Source organism: Gopherus evgoodei, unplaced genomic scaffold, assembly GCF_007399415.2.
Source record: "Gopherus evgoodei ecotype Sinaloan lineage unplaced genomic scaffold, rGopEvg1_v1.p scaffold_38_arrow_ctg1, whole genome shotgun sequence".
NCBI lineage: Eukaryota > Metazoa > Chordata > Testudines > Testudinidae > Gopherus > Gopherus evgoodei.
In genome coordinates this window covers 3,569,721-3,587,024 of record NW_022060059.1, presented here as the reverse complement: position 1 = coordinate 3,587,024, position 17,304 = coordinate 3,569,721, and the positions used below count along the sequence as shown (strand labels likewise).

The 17,304-nt window shown below is 45.8% G+C and overlaps 1 protein-coding gene across 9 annotated transcripts in view; it reads left to right on the top strand.

Annotated features, from left to right (window-relative positions):
* LOC115642174 (ankyrin repeat and fibronectin type-III domain-containing protein 1-like) overlaps positions 1 to 17,304 on the top strand; it is a 594,195-nt gene that overhangs the window by 453,925 nt on the left and 122,966 nt on the right. The window lies entirely within an intron of this gene.

Sequence of the window (17,304 nt, the reverse complement as noted above, 5' to 3'; positions counted from 1 at the left end):
AATCACTCAGCAGGGACATTCATTCACTGATGGGTGAAGCTGAGTTAACACTGTAATCTCTTTCCTCCCAAGTTCTGGGCACTGGGGAAGAAAGAGAGGAATGGGATACATTGTGAAAGGGAAGGGAAGGCAGTAAAGTAAGGAGGAGGAGTTAGATGGAAAGGGAAAGACAACATGAGAGGAAGGATGGTCTTGTGAGTAAGGTGGTGAACTGGGACTTGAAAGAGCTTGGATCATTTCCAGTCTCTGTCACAGACTCGCTGTGGGACCTTGGTCAAGTCACTGAAGATATGCCTATACTATAATCACAAGGTGCAATTTCAGCTCGTGTAGAAATCCCTGAGCTAGCTTTAATCTAGCTAGATTGGGTCCCGGAGCAGTGAAGATGCAGCAGCACAGACAAGCCCCACCAGTAATTACACAGGGTTCCAGGTGGACTTGTACAGCTCACACTGACACCTGTGCTTTCTTGGCTTCACTGCTCCAGGACCCAACATAGCTCAATTAAAGTGAGCTGTAAGCACAACCTGTAAGTATAATATATACGTGTCTAAATCTCCCTGTTCCCCAGCTGTAACAGGGAGCTAATAACATTTCCTTTCTCCTGACTCTTGTCGGTTTCCATTGTAAACTTTCACTATGTGGATGTACAGTGCTGAGCACAATGAATCCTCGGTCTTGGTTGGGGCTTGTAGTATCAGTAATTACAAAAAGCTACATTAAGGTTGCAAAATCAAGCACTGCAAGGTTCAGAAATGCCTGAATTAAGGTTTCTTGCCTGATCTTAGTTAGGCCCCCTTGAGCACATGCATTATGATACTATCTTTAATTACGTGATCACAGACTAGCCCCATTCAGTGCATGGTATGGACCCGCTCTGAAGATGAATGAGGGTTGTGTGGTGAAGGAGACTGTTGCCAGTAGGAGCCATGCTTCATTTGTTGCAGAAGCTGGAAGGTGTGTAGCAAATGAGGCAGGAGATTGCAGGAAGAGAAAGGATGGCCTCATGGTGAAGTCAGCTGAATGCTTCCCTGGAGAACTGGATTCTAACCTTGTCTCTGACAAAGAGTTCCTGTGTGATGCTGGGCAAGTCACTTAAACCAAACTTTTCACAGACAGTCACTAACTGTGTGTTTCTCATTTTCTGGTTGCCCAACCTGAGGCCTTGAGGTCTGATTTGCAGAAGTGCTGAGCACTCACGGCCAACAGGAGCTTTGCTTTGAGCGTGGAAAGTGCTATATACAGCTAAGTGCTCTGAAAATCGTGTCCTTGGCATCTCAAATTGTGTACCCAAAGTGATTGAATACTTTTGACCCTAACCTCCCTCTGCCTCTGAGTCTTATCTGTAAAATGGGGCAAATCCCACACCCATGTCTCACGGGGAGATAATTTATATTTGTAAAGCACTCAGATACTATAGTGATGTGCAACATAGGAAAGCTTATCAGGAAATCAATAATTCTGTTTTAATAGTAGGGTTTGAACAGGGTGCAGCAAGTAAGGCCTGAGGCCACAAACGTGAACAATGAATAGAAAACAGAATAATGAATTGCTGCTCATTAATTGAGCAGCATCCATTCTGTGCACTGAAAGAGGCAGGGATCTCATGTTAAAAATAACATGTGATCATGCAGATAAAAATTGTATCCTATTTGCTCTCAACAGAAGTCAATTTTTATTTTGTTATAATTTCGATGGCTAATATTGATGTTTATTTTTTAACATTTGTTTTCAATTTCTATTGATTTCAGTTTTCACAGTTGTGGGAAACTGAGAGGGGTCAGACAATAACTAATGACAATAGATGATGAGATGCAAAGAGGTAAAGCTTTATAACCCTTAAATAACACAAACTGTCAATATCATATGTCAAAATATACAAAGTAAATAGCTTTAAATCATACTCTAAAAAGCTTTCAAGCACCATTTTTCTTACTTTGCCTCTGTAATGTTTTATTATTGATGGAAATATTCTTTCATTGGTTCATGTGTGCACAGTGAAATCGACATTTATTGATATTGACCGATAAAAATCTAATCCTCCCAAACCTGATCATAATGCAAAAACACAATGGGGCTGAATTAAGATTGCACTGGCAACCTTAATTCTGGCATTTCCTAGCTTTTGAGTGCTTCTCTTTGGAACCTTAATCGTGTTATTTTAGTGTAGTTTTTGTGTGTAATTTCGTAGGTTTAAAAAAAAGTCCCAATCTTGTCTCTTCCCCACTCCTGGCTCCTTGTCCCAACCCCATTCTCCTCATCTAGCCAGTCCCAGTCTCCAGTCCTCAAATTCATAATCCCAATCCCAGGCTCTTTGACCAACTGTCCCAGTTCCCCCCAACCCACCTCTGCTCTTTATCTGCTCTGTCTCTACTCTCCCTCCCTGGCCTCCATGTTCCATGTCCCCGCTGGCTCCCAGCCCCAATCTCCTTCCCTGGGTTTCTCATCCACTATCACCCACCCCCAGCAATTTGCCCAACCGGTCCCAGTTCTTTCCCAATACATTGGTTCCTTGTCAGATCTGTCTCCACTCCCCTCTCACAGCCTTACCAACTCCACCCTACTGATTCACAGTCCCAGTTTCCTTGCCCAGACAGGCTGTCTCCCCTCCCGCTCCAACTCCAATCTGTTTCCTGCTCCCCCACCTTCAGTCCTATTCTCCTCTCCAGCTCTTTGTCTCAACCTCCTTCTCCTGCTTCCCCTTTCATCTGGTTCTTCTCCCCTATGTATAGAAGTGAGGCAGCTTCCTCCTCCCAGCGATGGGGGCTCTGAGAGCACAGGAGAGAGGGGCAATTTACTCTCAGTTCTACTCCCAGCCTGGCCCAGAGCTCCAATTGCAGGGAAAATCCTGCTTTGCCCTGGGCTGAAGCATGCTCATTGCAGACAGGATCTTCCCTGAAAACAGGGTCCATGAGGGGATGGGGGTACAATAGCAGCAGGTAGGAACAAAGATTGGAGTCTTGGGGGGCTACGATCTTCTTCAGCTGTCCCTCGATGTGAGGATGATGTCTGCCAAGGGGATTCGTTGGTGGGTTTTTAAGTGGCTGAGGAGTCCAATTTGTGCCCTGCAGATTTTCCCATAGAAGTGACGGATGTGATCTTGGAGGAGACGAGGTTGGCTAGAGTGTTGTGCCCTATCTTCCTTCCTTTGTCGCTTCTCTTGTCTTTTGAGCACCACTGTTCTCCTCAAAGAGAGCTGTGGCTTGGTTTATGGTGTGGCGCCACTGTGCTCTGTTCCATGCCAAGTCCTCCCAATTTGCTGGATCGATGCCTCCCTTTTTAAGGTGTACTTTCAGTATGTCTTTGAAGTGCTGCTCCTGCCCTCTGCGAGCCCTTCTTCCCTAACTTAACTGAGAGAAGAGTACTTGCTTCAGAGGCGACTGTCAGGCATACATACACAGTGGCCAGACCAGCACAGTTGGTGTTTCATGACCTGTGGCTCTATACTGCTGATGTTGGCTGCAGAGAGAACGGTGATGTTAGTGCATCGATCTTCCCAGCTGATCCTGAGAATCCTCCTGAGGCAGTGCTGCTGGAAACACTCCAGCCACTTCAGATGTCATCCAGAACAAAGGACAGCAGGAGATGTGAGTGATTGCTGGACCCAGTCTAGAAGGAGACTAGTCTGTAAAAGGAAGCTTACTGGAACACCTCTGAGGGTGAGGTTTTACCTGTATTCAGTTTTCTTACTGTATTAGGCATAGACTTGCGTGTTCTATTTTATTTTGCTGGGTAATTCACTTTGTTCTGTCCGTTACTAGTTGGAACCACTTAAATCCTACTTTCTGTATTTAATAAAATCACTTTTTACTTATTAATTAATCCAGAGTATGTATTAAAACTTGGGGGAGAGGGGCAAACAGCTGTGTATATCTCTCTGAGTGTTATAGAGGGCGAACAATTTATGAGTTTATCCTATATAAGCTTTATACAGGGTAAAACGGATTTATTTGGGGTTTGAACCCCATTGGGAGTTGGGCACCTGAGTGTTACAGAGAGGAACACTTCTTAAGCTGCTTTCAGTTAAGCCTGCAGTTTGTGGGATGTGGTTCAGACCTGTGTCTGTGTTTGTGGCTGGCATGTGTGTCTCACACAACCAGGTAGGGTTCTGGAGTCCCAAACTGGCAGGGAAGACAGGGGCAGAAGTGGTCTTGGCACATCAGTTGTCAGCCCCAAGGGGGTTTCTGTAATCCAAGCCATCACAGGGGCAATACCTCTGTAGTTCCTGCATAAAGATTGGTCCCTGTTGCGTGCCTGGATGCTCTGCAAGGACAAGGCCCACACACACAGGTGAATTAATTGGCTTTAATTAAGGTTAAGTGACACACCCGCAATGGGGACTCCAAGTGTTGCTGCCACTGGGATGGGGATCCCAGCGCATGGAAAAGCTCGGCCTGGTGCGAAGTCCAACTGCGCAACCAATGGCCCACAGCAATTATAACATCATGCTAATACCATGGAAAGCAGCACATACATAATGCAATTTGGGACTTTCCAACAGTCATGGCCGCCCCCTCTGGCCTGTGGCCAGGGGCTTTCTGCAGTTCCTCATACACACCGGGGCTTCCCACACAGGGCAGTTCTAACCGGTTACAAGCAGCATCTGCTAGTATACTGTATCCGCTAATAACCTCTCCTTGAGAAAGCGTAAGCCCTAACTAGACTGTGACAAAGTCTTCCGGGGTCTCCTACAGTCCCGTTTCTTGAATATTGTAACAATATTGATATTCTTAAAGTCTGGTGGAATTTCTTCAAAGGTCCAGATTTTGTTGAGAAGTTGGCAAAGTTTGTGCTGTTCTACCAGCTCTACAAACCTCAGCTGGGATGCCCTCTGGGCTTGGTATCTTGTGATTTATTTTTTTTTTGGTCTGGGTGATGGCACACCTCCTCAGAAGATGGGGGTCAGCAAGGTGTTCCATTGCCGAGCATTGTTGAACAGACTCGATGGTGTCTTCAGAGTCCATGGGTTCATGGTTTAGTAGGCCCTTAACGTGCTCCTTCCAGCATTGTTTAATGGCCACATTGTTCTTGAGGATGGTGGAGCCATCCTGGGAACATAAAGCAGTTGGGCCTTTGGAGATTGTCCCGTATATAGCTTTTGTTGCTTGAAAGAAGCTTCTTATGTCATCCTGGTCTATGAAACCCTGGATCTCAGAGGCTTTCTCTGGCCACAACTTATTTTTGATGTCACTGTAGCCTCCTTTGGACTTTGGCTTTGAGCAGGTGATAAGCCTCATGTTTTCATGGGTTAGAGGAATCATTTTGCCAGTCACAGAATGCAGTTCTTTTGTTGAATTAATGCTAGGATTTCCTCGTTGTTTTCGTCAAGCCAGTCTTGGTGCTGATGAGCTATGGTTTCAGAACATGCACTGTGAATGGTATTTTTAAGTTGCTCCCAGTACCCTTGAATGTCAGTGATGTTATCAGGCAAATTAGAGAGTTTCTCAGACAAATGTTGCTGGAACGTCTCGCAGTTGGCTTGGTCCTGAAGTGCTTTGATGTTGTATAGCTTTTGCTTAGTCTTTGGGTGTTTGCAGTGTGGTGGAGTGAGCTGCAGGTACATGACTGATCTTACTAATCAATAGTCTGTCCAACAATGATTTGTACCAAGATGACCATCACACGGCTGCCACCTGCATGCAGATTTGTGACCTGAAGACTCACAAAGATCACTACTCCTGTCTTCACCGCCACTTCTCTGTTGCCACAGGGCTTTAGGCGGGTGTGAGCCCTTTGGAAGAGGCCTGCACGTAAAATCTTTTAACATGGGGAAAACAGTGCACAGGCAGTGACCACAGGATACTTGGCAGGAGGAAAACCCTGACTCAGTGGCAAGGGAGTCCAAGACAGCCCTCATCTGCCTACATAGCCACAGAATATTAAAAGGGCCTCTATAAGCACTGATCCACTGTTGGGGTCTTGTGAAGTTTGGACTGTGGTTAGTCAGGAGCTTTGCCTCACACCTGCTTGCCAAGAGGGACTCTACCAGAAATATGAAAGCTTCGGAAAATGTAGCTCTGAGGATCTTTAGCCCACGCAAGCCTCTCCACCACCACAAGTTTGCAGTCCATCAGAGATGACTGTGGGGTCTGTGAAGGGGGCGGGGGTGTCATAGTAATGGGTGAGTGATGGGGATTGGGGTCTGTGAGGGGCTGAGGGTATGATGGGAATAGGTGGAGGGCAGGGATTGAGGTTTGTGATGGTGTGGGGGTACAATGGGGTGGGGTAGCAGCAGGTGGGTTTGGGGATTGGGGTCTGTTGGGAGGTGACAGGTATAATGGGGGCAGATATGGGAGGGAAGGGCGGCAGACCGGAGCTATGCTCCCCAAGTGGGAGCCCTGGTATAAGATATCAGTTTCCAGCAGGCCATAGCCCTCCCTGCAGCCAGTTTCCTTTAGATTCGTGCATTTAATTTTTTAGCAGGCAAAGTTTACAAAGTTTAAAAAAGTTTACGATGCCATCCAGGGTACCCTAGCAGCAGGGCTGGCCTTTTAAAGTCTATAGCAGGCTTAGGAGCTGTTTCACTGGGTGTGACGGGTTGGATCACAGAACCCCCCTTGGGAGCTGCCACCTGATGTGCCGAGACTACTTCTGCCCCGGCTTTCCTGCCCTGCCAGACTGGGACTTCAGTGTCCTGCCTGGTTTGAGCCAGACCCGCTAGCCTGCTGCAAACCCAGACCCAGGTCTGAACCACGTCCCCTAACAGCTGCAGGCTTAACTGGAAGCAACTTACAGAATTGTACCTGTCCTTAACACACAGATGCCCAACTTCCAATTGGGTCTAAAGCCAAATAAATCTGTTTTACCCTGTAGAAAGCTTATATGGGGTAAACTCATAAATTGTTCACCCTCTATAACACTGATAGAGAGAGATGCACAGCTGTTTGCCCACCGGGTATTAACACATACTCTGGGTTAAATAATAAGTAAAAAATGAATTTATTAAATACAGAAAGTAGGATTTAAGTGGTTCCAATAGTAACAGACAGAACAAAGTAAGTTACCAAGCAAAATAAAATAAAACATGCAAAGCTCTGTCTAAGCAAACTGAATACAGATAATCTCACCCTTAGAGTAAGGTTTTTTTCCTCAAAGTGGACACCTTCCAGGCCTGGGCACAATTCTTTCCTCTGATACAGCTCTTATTCCAGCTCAGGTGGTAGCTAGGGAATTCTTCATGATGGCTGCCCCTTTGTTCTCTTCCACTCATCTTTTGCATAAGGCGGGAATCTTTTGCCCTTCTCTGGGTTCCCACCCCCTCCTTCTCAATGGAAAGACACCAGGTTAAAGATAGATTCCAGTTCAGGTGATGTGATCACATGTCACTGAAAGATTTCAAGCCTTCATTCCTCCCAGCCTGACTCACATGAAGGCCTGCCTGCAAACAGAGCCATCCACAGTCAATTGTCCTGGTTGATGGGAGCCATCAAGATTCCAAACTACCATTAATGGCCCACACTTTGCATAATTACAGTAGGCCCTCAGAGTTATATTTCATATTTCTAGTTTCAGATACAAGAGTGATACATTTATACAAATAGGATGACCATGCTCAGTAGGTTATAAACTTCATAATGATACTTTACAAGAGACCTTTTCCCTGAAGCATATTCCAGTTACATTATATTCACTCATTAGCATATATTTATAAAATCCTATAGACTGCAACATCACACTGGGGTCTGGCCAGTAGAGCAAGAGTCTGATTTACAAGGGGTCAGAGGGATTTTACAAGTCTCTGAACACTGGGAGTAGAAATAAGTTCCTAGTGGGTACATCTGAACAGGAATTTGGAGTCAGTAGCTACTCATGGTGACAGCAGGGATGTGGTTTTGGAGTTGACTGCTGGCAGAGGGAGAGAGCAGATCTGCGCTAGAGGGAGGCTTAACAGGAGTACGTGGAGGGACAGTTTGGTAAGGGACAGTTGCAGAGAATGAACAAGGCAGGTTGGCCTTGGAATGGTGGCAAGGAGCAGCTACTAAAGTTAAGGCTGCACAGTCTTTGCCAGAAAGCTCAGTGTATCACAACACTGTGGGAACTCTTCTGCTACATAATGGGCTAGGTGATGGCATTTAGCCCTGGTCTCTGCCCAGCAGTGACATTTGACATTAGGAAAGTTTTCAGATGAGATTTAGCTATTCAGGTGGGACAAAGGGAGCAGAAACCCCTCTGGGTACCCTCAGCGTGGGGAGTCCCCAGCAGATGCTGTGTGGTGCTGCATAAAGGGCAGTGCATAGCTGCATTGCCCCTGGCTGACAAATCTCAGGGAGGAACCAGCTCTCCCTCCATTCACCATCTCACACAAGGAGTGTGTAGTCTGCACCATCCTTCATAGCACGGGAACAAGGGGCAGGTCTGTAGCTCCCTGTGTCTCTGCCCCCTTTGGGGGGATGTTGTGCCACTGGGGCACATGGAGGGGGTAACTCCTGGGCTCTGCTAAGCTCAGACAATTGACCCTGATCCTTTGTACCTTCTGGTGCTGTGTGCAGCTGGTCAAGAAGAGAATGGGAAGTAATTCTAACAGAGAGGTGCAGTGTTGTTGTAAAGGGGGAGGAAACATGGGGCCAGAGAGAGGAGGCCCAAGCGGTACATAGAGTGGGATGTATGGGAGGAGCAGCATCTCAGGCAGACTGTGCGGTTTCGGTGTGGACGTGGGAGAGCAGGGATGTCTGTGTTGCATTGCTGCCATGTGCCGAGTTAATTCAGCTGCCCTGCTGGCCACTTCCTTGCTTTGCAGTCAAATATTTCCTGGAGCAAGCAGTTCGTCACCCCCCAGCAAGAGCCAGCAATTTCTGTTGCCATTCCCTGTCTGTCTGCTGATGGGACACAAGACAAGGAAGTTCAGTCAACCCTCCTGCCCCTTCTGCTACCTCTGATCACAGAGTGGAAGTTTCTGTGGAGAAAGAAGCTCCAAAGCATATGTGGTGGCTTATTGCACGCTCCTCAGCCTCTTGCATCTCACAACTGAGAGCTGCATTCAGCCTTGCCTGATCCTTGTGTCACCTGCCAAGCCAGGTCACATTTTGTGTCTTATCAGCCACCCAGCTCAGAAGCTGAAATGCCGTCCCTGGGGAGTGGGCCAGCTTCAGTTGCGCTTAGGTGGTACGTAGGCCTGGACCTGGTCTACACTGCAGTGTGGTGAATCTCACCCAGAGTTTATGTAGTCATCTATTTAAGGCAACTCTCCTTTTTTTCTCTCTCACTCCTTATTGAAGGAGGTTGGGAACTGGGGTATGTCTCTAAACCCTTCCTAGCTAACGGGGCAGGAGATCCAAGAGGGCTGTTTCTGACAGAACTATTTGGTACCAACATAGGATGAATTACTTAGGCTGTCGGATCCTTGGACCAGGGACCTTCTTTTGGTTCTGTGTTTGTACCGTGCCTACCAAAGTGGGTCCTAGTCTATTGCTGGGACACGTGGGTGCTACCACAATTCCAATAATAAATAGTCATCCTCACCCCTTGAAGTCAATGTCAAAACTCCCATTGGCTTCCCTGGGGCCAGGAATTTACTTATGATCTCTGAGTAGTAGACCACAGTGACTCTAAGTCTGGGGAGCTCATCAAATGATCATAAGCACCTGGTTTGCCAAGGCCTCTTGGTTTCCATCTGGGGATTGTACAGTTCTGGCTAAGATTGGTAAAATGAAGTTTGAGTTTCACTCGTTTCTCTACAGCCTTTAATGTGTTAAGTGTCTTTGCAATGTGTGGCTTTTACTGCATTGGTTGCCATAGGAACACTGTTTTTTTTATTATTATTATTTCATTTAACCAGTGCAGCTTTTTCTGATATCTCAGTTTCAGTCCAATTTTAAACCTGTTTGGCCCAGGTTCTGATTATTCAGCAATTGTCACAAATGGACTAAATTTCTTAGAAGTATATCTTTTTTTTAACCTAATTTTGTATGTGTGTAGGTGCATGTGTGAATTAGTGCTGGTGTGATTGCCTGGGGAACTGACTTTCTTTTCAGAAAGGTCTAGCATGGGCTTATTTTGCTGCTTCCTACCAGTGTCTCTCACCCCTGTCTTGGGAGAGCCTCTTGCTAAGAAAAGAAAGGCCACTCAGTCTTTAGCATCTCTTCTGAATGAGGAGCCATTTATGGTGATGCACTCCCCTGTCCACTGGACATTGACCCACAAAGTCATGTCAGGTACTGCAGGTCTCATCAGATAAAACTCATTGGTCATGACTATCTTCTGTTGAGTTTTACAGAGGTGACAGGCTCCATAACTAATTACCTATCCCCTGAGCTATGGAGGCACCAGTCCCTTCAGAATTATTGCTACAGAAGAGCAGTGTGGGAGAAGCAGAGTTGAATGAAATTAGAAAATGAATTGCACTTTCATCCCAGGAATGGGGGTGGGAGTCCTTTAGAGATGAATTAAGCTTCATTGTTTGGAGCAGTATGGGGGACATGCGTAGCTGAATGAACATAGCAGCTGAATGTCCTGCCATGCAGAGGAGAATTAAAGTCCATGAGAGAAGCCATAAGAGAGAGCCCCCCTTGATATGAACAGAAGCCCAAATTTCCTTCTCATTCTAAGGGAGGAGGGACCTGCCAGCTCAGAGCTGAGAGCAACAAAGAAGCCACCTATGCACCAGCTGCAGTCCTTTCACATTTCTAAATTTGGCATTAATCATAAAAAAGGGAATTGCACGTAGGAAGATGGGCATTTTTGAACAAAATAACCAAGGCTGCCTTCTCCTTAAAGCTAGAGAGCAAAGTGTTTGAAACAATGAATCAACACAGAGATGCTTTGGGCATGGGAGATAACATGCTCCCTCACGCCCTACCAGCAGACACTCCCACGCAGCCATGCGGTTTAAGGGGAGGAAACATATTCAGCTATTTTCTGAATTGGGCTGTCAACACTGTTGTTAAATGAGAATGCAGAAGAATACCATTTAGAAGGGCACTTGTCTCCACAGCTACCCATCTCAAGTGGTTCCTGCTCTTGGGATGCTGTGCTAGCAATGTGAGGCCAGGCAGGAATCCCGGAGCAGTTAGACACCCATAGTAAGAATCTCATGCTAACTCCCCTTGCTTGGTGTGTAGATGTTTCCCCCACCCAATTCTTCACTGCCCCAAGCCCTGGAGTGAGTCCCCTTCTGTTCTTTGTTGTAGTTGTGAAGGTCTGACAATCAACAGGGTTCATGCTTGCACACTTGGTTGATACCCTTAGGGTTTTGTTTCATCTAGCTAGGTAGCTAGGCATGAGCGGGCTGCTTTGTTGATGCATCCGTGGCCTTAGGTCCTGATTAGACTTGTCAAAGCTCCTTTTGAGCCACCTGACAAGAGTGAGCTCAAGTTTCTATGGCCTTGCCCATGCAGAGGCTTGTGCCAGGTTTATTGGATCAGGTTAGTTGAGGCAGTTCAAATCCCTAGAATCATAGAAGATATGGGTTGGAAGAGACCTCAGGAGGTCAACTAGTTCAACCCCCTGCTCAAAGCACGACCAACACCAACTAAATCACCCCAGCCAGGGTTTTGTCAAGCCGGGCCTTAAAAACCTCTCAGGATGGAGATTTCACCAGCTCCCTAAGTAACCCATTCCAGTGCTTCACCACCCCACTAGTGAAATAGTTTTTCCTAATAGACCTCTCCCACTGCAACTTGTTCTGTCATCTGTCACCACTGAGAACAGCAGAGCTCCATCCCATTTGGAACCCTCCTTCAGGTAGTTGAAAGCAGCTATCAAATGCCCCTCACTCTTCTTTTCTGCAGAGTAAATAAGCCCAGTTCCCTCAGCCTCTCCTCATAAGTCATGTGCCTCAACCTCCTAATCATTTTTGTTGCCCTCCGCTGAACTCTCCCCAATTTATCCACATCCCCTCTGTAGGGGAGGGCCGAAAACTGTACACAATATTCCAGATGTGGCCTCACCAGTGCCAAACAGAGGGGAATAATCGCTTCCCTCGGTCTGCTAGCAATGCTCCTCCTAATGCAGCCCAAAACACCATTAGCCTCCTTGGTAACAATGGCATATGTTGACTCATGTCCAGCGTCTTGTCCACTGTAATTCCCAGGTCCTTTTCTGCAGAACTGCTACTTAGCCAGTCGACCCCCAGCCTGTAGCGAGTGCATGAGATTCTTCCGTCCTAAGTGCAGGACTCTGCATTTATCCTTGGTGAATCTCATCAGATTTCTTTTGGCCAAATCCTCCTATTTGTCTAGGTCACTCTGTACCCTATTCCTACCCTCCAGTGTACCTACCTCTCCCCCCAGCTTAGTGTTTCCCGCAAACTTGCTGAGGGTACAATCCGTCCCATCCTCCAGATCATTAATGAAGATGTTGAACAAAACTGGCCCCAGGACCAACCCCCCGGGGCACTCCGCTTCATACTGGCTGCCAACTAGACATCAAGCCGCTGATCGCTACCTGTTGAGCCCAGAGATCTAGCCAGCTTTCTATCCACCTTATAGTTCATTCATCCAATCCATATTTCTTTAAGTCCTGGCAAGAATACTGTTGGAGACCGTATCAAAAGCCCTATATGTACACTATCTGGGAATGGGAATCCACTGAAAAGAGGTATCTCTGGAGACAAGAGAATTTTTTATCTACAATTTTAGTTCTCTAAATAGCAACTGCAGAGCACCATATGAAGTGAGGGGGCCATAGTGCCACACCCTGGCTATGCTGCAGCCATCCCCTCAACCTTCATCTTCCTCTCTGAAGTGCCCTCCCACCAGCCTGAACGCACTGGCCTATGAATCCCTACACCCACCCCCTCCCAAGAGGCTCATCCCTTGAGGGGGTCCCTCTGCCATTCCCACCAAGGAGCCCCACCTCCCCCACCCTGCTTCTTACCTCACCCCTCTATGCTAGCGAACCTTGCCCTAGGGTGACAGGTCCATCCCATGTCCCAGCCAGTCCCTGGCTTTAAGAGGAGCCACTATGGTTCTGACAAGAAGCAACCTCCTGCGTCATTGAGTTCAAACCCCTGCTATTGCAGGCAACCCCATCATTTAATCCCATTAATAATTTACTAAATTCCATCCTAATTAGGTGCCAGGCTCTCACTGAGGATCAATGGGATTTGGGGTTACCTTTGGAAATTGCATCCACACGTCTGTGGATCACCGTTCATGCACCTTCTTTCCTCACAAAGTTGAGTGTTCTGTAGTTTCCACTTTGATTCAGCTTTGTTAATTACCAGTTATTTTGCCCATTTTTTGCCATCTGTGCTGAAAAACAGATCAGAGAGGTGGGACAGCCTTTGCATAGAGTAATTGGAAGTGAGGAGGCATGAGTTGCCCCTGCAGCATGGGCTCATGAGCTCAGAACTTTAGAACTAGTTGAATTGCTCCCTGGACTGTTTCTGGAAGCATGTCCACAGCAGTCTACTGCTGTCTGCATCTTCAGAGAACATGAGTGACAGGTAGGTAATTTTCTGTTTATAATGTCCAGAAGGGAAAGAAATGGAACATCCACAGATCTCTCATGTGTTCGTGTTTCCAGTGGGCTCACACAGGGCTTGGTTCTTGGCCCCCTTCTATTTAACATTTTCATCAGTGACCTTGAAAAGAACATAAAATGTTCACTGATAAAGTATGCAGATAATACATAGATTGGGGAAGTGGTAATGAAGAGGATCAGTCATTGATAAAGAGAGATCTGGGTCGCTTGGTAAGCTGGCCACAAGCAAACAGTTTGTGTTTTAGTACAACTAAATGTAAGTGTATACACCTAGGACCAAAGAATATAGGCCACACGTAACCAATGGGGGACTTTATCCTTGGAAATAGTGATTCTGAAAAAGATTCGGAGATCATGGTTGATAATTAATGGCACATAAGCTCCCAGTGTGATTTTTGTGACCAAAAAGGCTAATGCGATTCTTGGATGCCTGAAGAGGAGAGTCTTGAGTAGGAGCAGAGATGTTATTTTACTTCTGTATTTGGCAATGGTGCAACTGCTGCTGTAATTCTGTGTCCAGGTCTGGTGTCCACAATTCAAGGAAATTGATACGTTGGAGAGGAGCCATGAGAATGAGTCAAGGATGAGAAGACATGCCGTATAAAGAGAGACTCAAAGAGCTCAGTCTAATTACCTTAACAAAGAGAAGGTAAAGGGGTGACTTGATCACAGTCTATAAATACCTACATTGGGAACAAATAGTTGTCAGCTCTTCAGTCTAGCAGACGAAGGTATGACAAGATCCAGTGGATGGAAGTTGAAGCTACACAAATTCAAACTGGAAAGAAAATGTACATTTTTAGCAGTGAGTTTAATTAATCATTGGAACAATTTACAAAGGGTTGTGGTGGATTCTCCATCACTGGCAAGTTTTAAATCGAGACTGTATTATTTTTAAAGAGATGCTCTAGTTCAAATAGGAATTATATGGGGAAGTTCTGTGATCTGTGTCATAAAAGAGGACAAGACTAGATGACCGTGGTGCTCCCTTCTAGCCTTGGAATCAATGAATCTGTGCATCTTTTCATTCGAGTGTTCCAGACTCCCATAATCTCTCTCCCGTGCTCTTGGGTGCAATGCTGCATGGAGAGCCGGACACTAACAGCCGGAGGTGGTTAGTGATGACAAAATTATAAACAGTTCAAATTCTTCTCAGCTGATCTTTCAGTAAGATATTTCATTACCAGCCAGCTAGTGGCTGAATGATTTGTTGACATAAAAACAGGTTTTCTTGTGTGTGTGCCCGTAGGGAGCTATTTTTTAAAATAGTGTTTTATTATCCCTGTGCCTGTTCTCTGGCAGGGCCTCCAGCGAAGGCTGGCCCATTGTTAGCTCCCCTAAACACAGGTCCATACCTGGATGTTCCATTCATGGGTTACTACAATGCTCACCTTCTCCCTTCTCTTTTTCCTGACACTGATGTAATCTGGAGGGTGGTATCTCCAGGGGATGGTGTCTCTTCAGGCTTTCTTCAGTCCTCATGAGTTCCTGAGAAATGTACAGAAAAATACTTTAAGTGGTTTAAGTGAGAGTATTAGTTTACATTGAAGGCAACGGGGAAGTTATCTGTTGCTGCAGCATGTTTTTATTGTAGCTGTGTGCCGCAGGAAGGCAGTGGGAGATAAAGCAGATTACACTGACTAATTTAGGCACTGTTGAGTAGACTGTAGGGAGACATGCAGGCTGTACCAATTGGTTGAGGGAACATCTCAATAAGAAGAAAGTTCATCGTCTTCATGGTGTCACCTCATAAGGGAGTGTACACAATTGAGATCTGGAAACCGTGAGCTCTCCTGCAGAAAACTGCCATTCAGATCTGGAGATTCCAGAGCATGTCTTTGAAGAGCAGAGTAATTCCTGTGATGTCCAGAGGAAGTAGGTGAAAAGGGAGACGAGGGACCCGGAGACTCTTTTGTTTTGTCTTTCAGATTTTTGTGCAGCAATTCAGACTGCACAGAAACACTGAGTTCCTTATGGCCCTTCCAGCAGATGGACTTGGGGCTGAGATGAGCAGAACAATCAGATGTTTGTTGATGGGGGTTTTTATGTAACCAATCCCCATCATAGTAAGCTAACGACAGATATTGCTGGAGTTAGTCTATAGAGACATCTGTATAGATGTTATAAATTCCTCCCTTACCTCCACAAAATGGTCTTTATAAAACTAAATGATGACAGAACTATCATTAAGTGGATATATAATTGATTAACCAACCTCAAACAAAGAGCAGCGATTAATGGAATGATGTCAGATTGGAGGAAGGTCTCAAGTGGGGTTTCACAGGGATCTGTTCTGGGTCTGATGTTGTTTAACATCTTTATTAATAACCTGGATGTAGGACTAGAGAGCATCCTGATCAAATCTGCAGATGACACAAAGCTGGGAGGTTGCCAATACTTTGGAGCATTGATCTAAAATTCAGAGGGATTTTGATAAATGGGAGAAGTGGGCTATAGACAACAAAGTGAAATTCAACAAAGACAAATGGAAGGTGCTACAGAATGAGGTAAAACTGGCTTGGCAGCGGCACTGCTGAAAAGATTCTGGGAGATGTGGTGGATCACAACCTCAACATGAGTCAGCAATATGATGCTATTGCGAAAAAAGCAAGTGCAGTTTTAGGTTGAATTAACAGACATAGCATGCAAGTCACGGGAGGTGTTAGTGCTACCCTACTGGGTGCTTGTTGAGTCTCAGCTGAAGTTTTGGTCACCAATGCAGAGATGACCCATGCCTGTCAATAGTGGTGGGGAGGGGCAGAGGGAGGGCAGCTGGCTTCAGCAGTGTTACTGAGCATGCTCAATACAAGCCAAGCAGCAAATCTGAGGGGGAGAGGAGGGTGCATGTGAACCTGCATCCTCTTCCCTCTACCCCCACGCGTTGTCTGTGCACCAATGCACAGAAAGGATGTAGAGAAACTGGAAAGGATCCAGAGGCAAGCAATAAAGATAATCTGGTTTGTATTCCATCCCAACAAAGGGATGGAATCTAAGCTGTATGAACGAAGGCTGAAAAAACAGGGGATGTTTAGTCTGGAAAAGAGAACATGATAGCGGTCTTCAGATACTTGAAAAGCTACCATAAAAAAGATGGAGAAAAGTTGCCCTCCTTCACCACAGAAGGCAGGTCAAGAGGCAATGGGTTCAAACTAGAGCATAGCAGATCTAGATTGAATCTCAGGAAAAATGTCCTAACTGTAAGAATAGTAGGACAATGGGACAGACTCCTTGGAAGGTTGTGGTAGCTCCTTCACTGGAGGTTTTCAAAAGGAGGATAGATAGACATCTGTGTGGGATGGTTTAGACAAAATAAATCCTGCATCTTGGCAGGGGATTAGACTAGATGACCCTTGCAGTCCTTTCTAACCGTGTGATTTTATAATGGGAGAATCACTGAATCTCAGTAGCCAGGTGGTGTGAAGTTCAGTCACCTGTAAGCCAAACGTGACAGTCACCAAAGAATCTTGTTCAAGGCTCTGATTCAGCAATGTTAATTACAGACATGATTAATCTGAAGCGTGTGATCAACCCCATTGATCTCAGTGGTGGGATTGCTCACACATTTGTGTGCTTTGCTGAATCAGGGCCCATGTGCCTTCAGTTGCATAGACATCAATATCTACTGGCCTTTTTTGATCTTTTTAATGGTCTCTTCCTTTTCTTCTCCCTCATCACTGGGCTGTGGTGCTCATTTGAATCACCATGATATTTTGTCACCTTTTTTATTAGTATATCAGCGTTACAAAAAAACTCCCACAATAATAAAACAAATCATTTATTTATTTAATATCCCAAAGTGTTCGAGGCTTCTGGCAGACACCGAATCGCATGGATCTTTGCTATGAAGAGTTTAGACTCTAAACAGATCAAGGGATAAGGGAA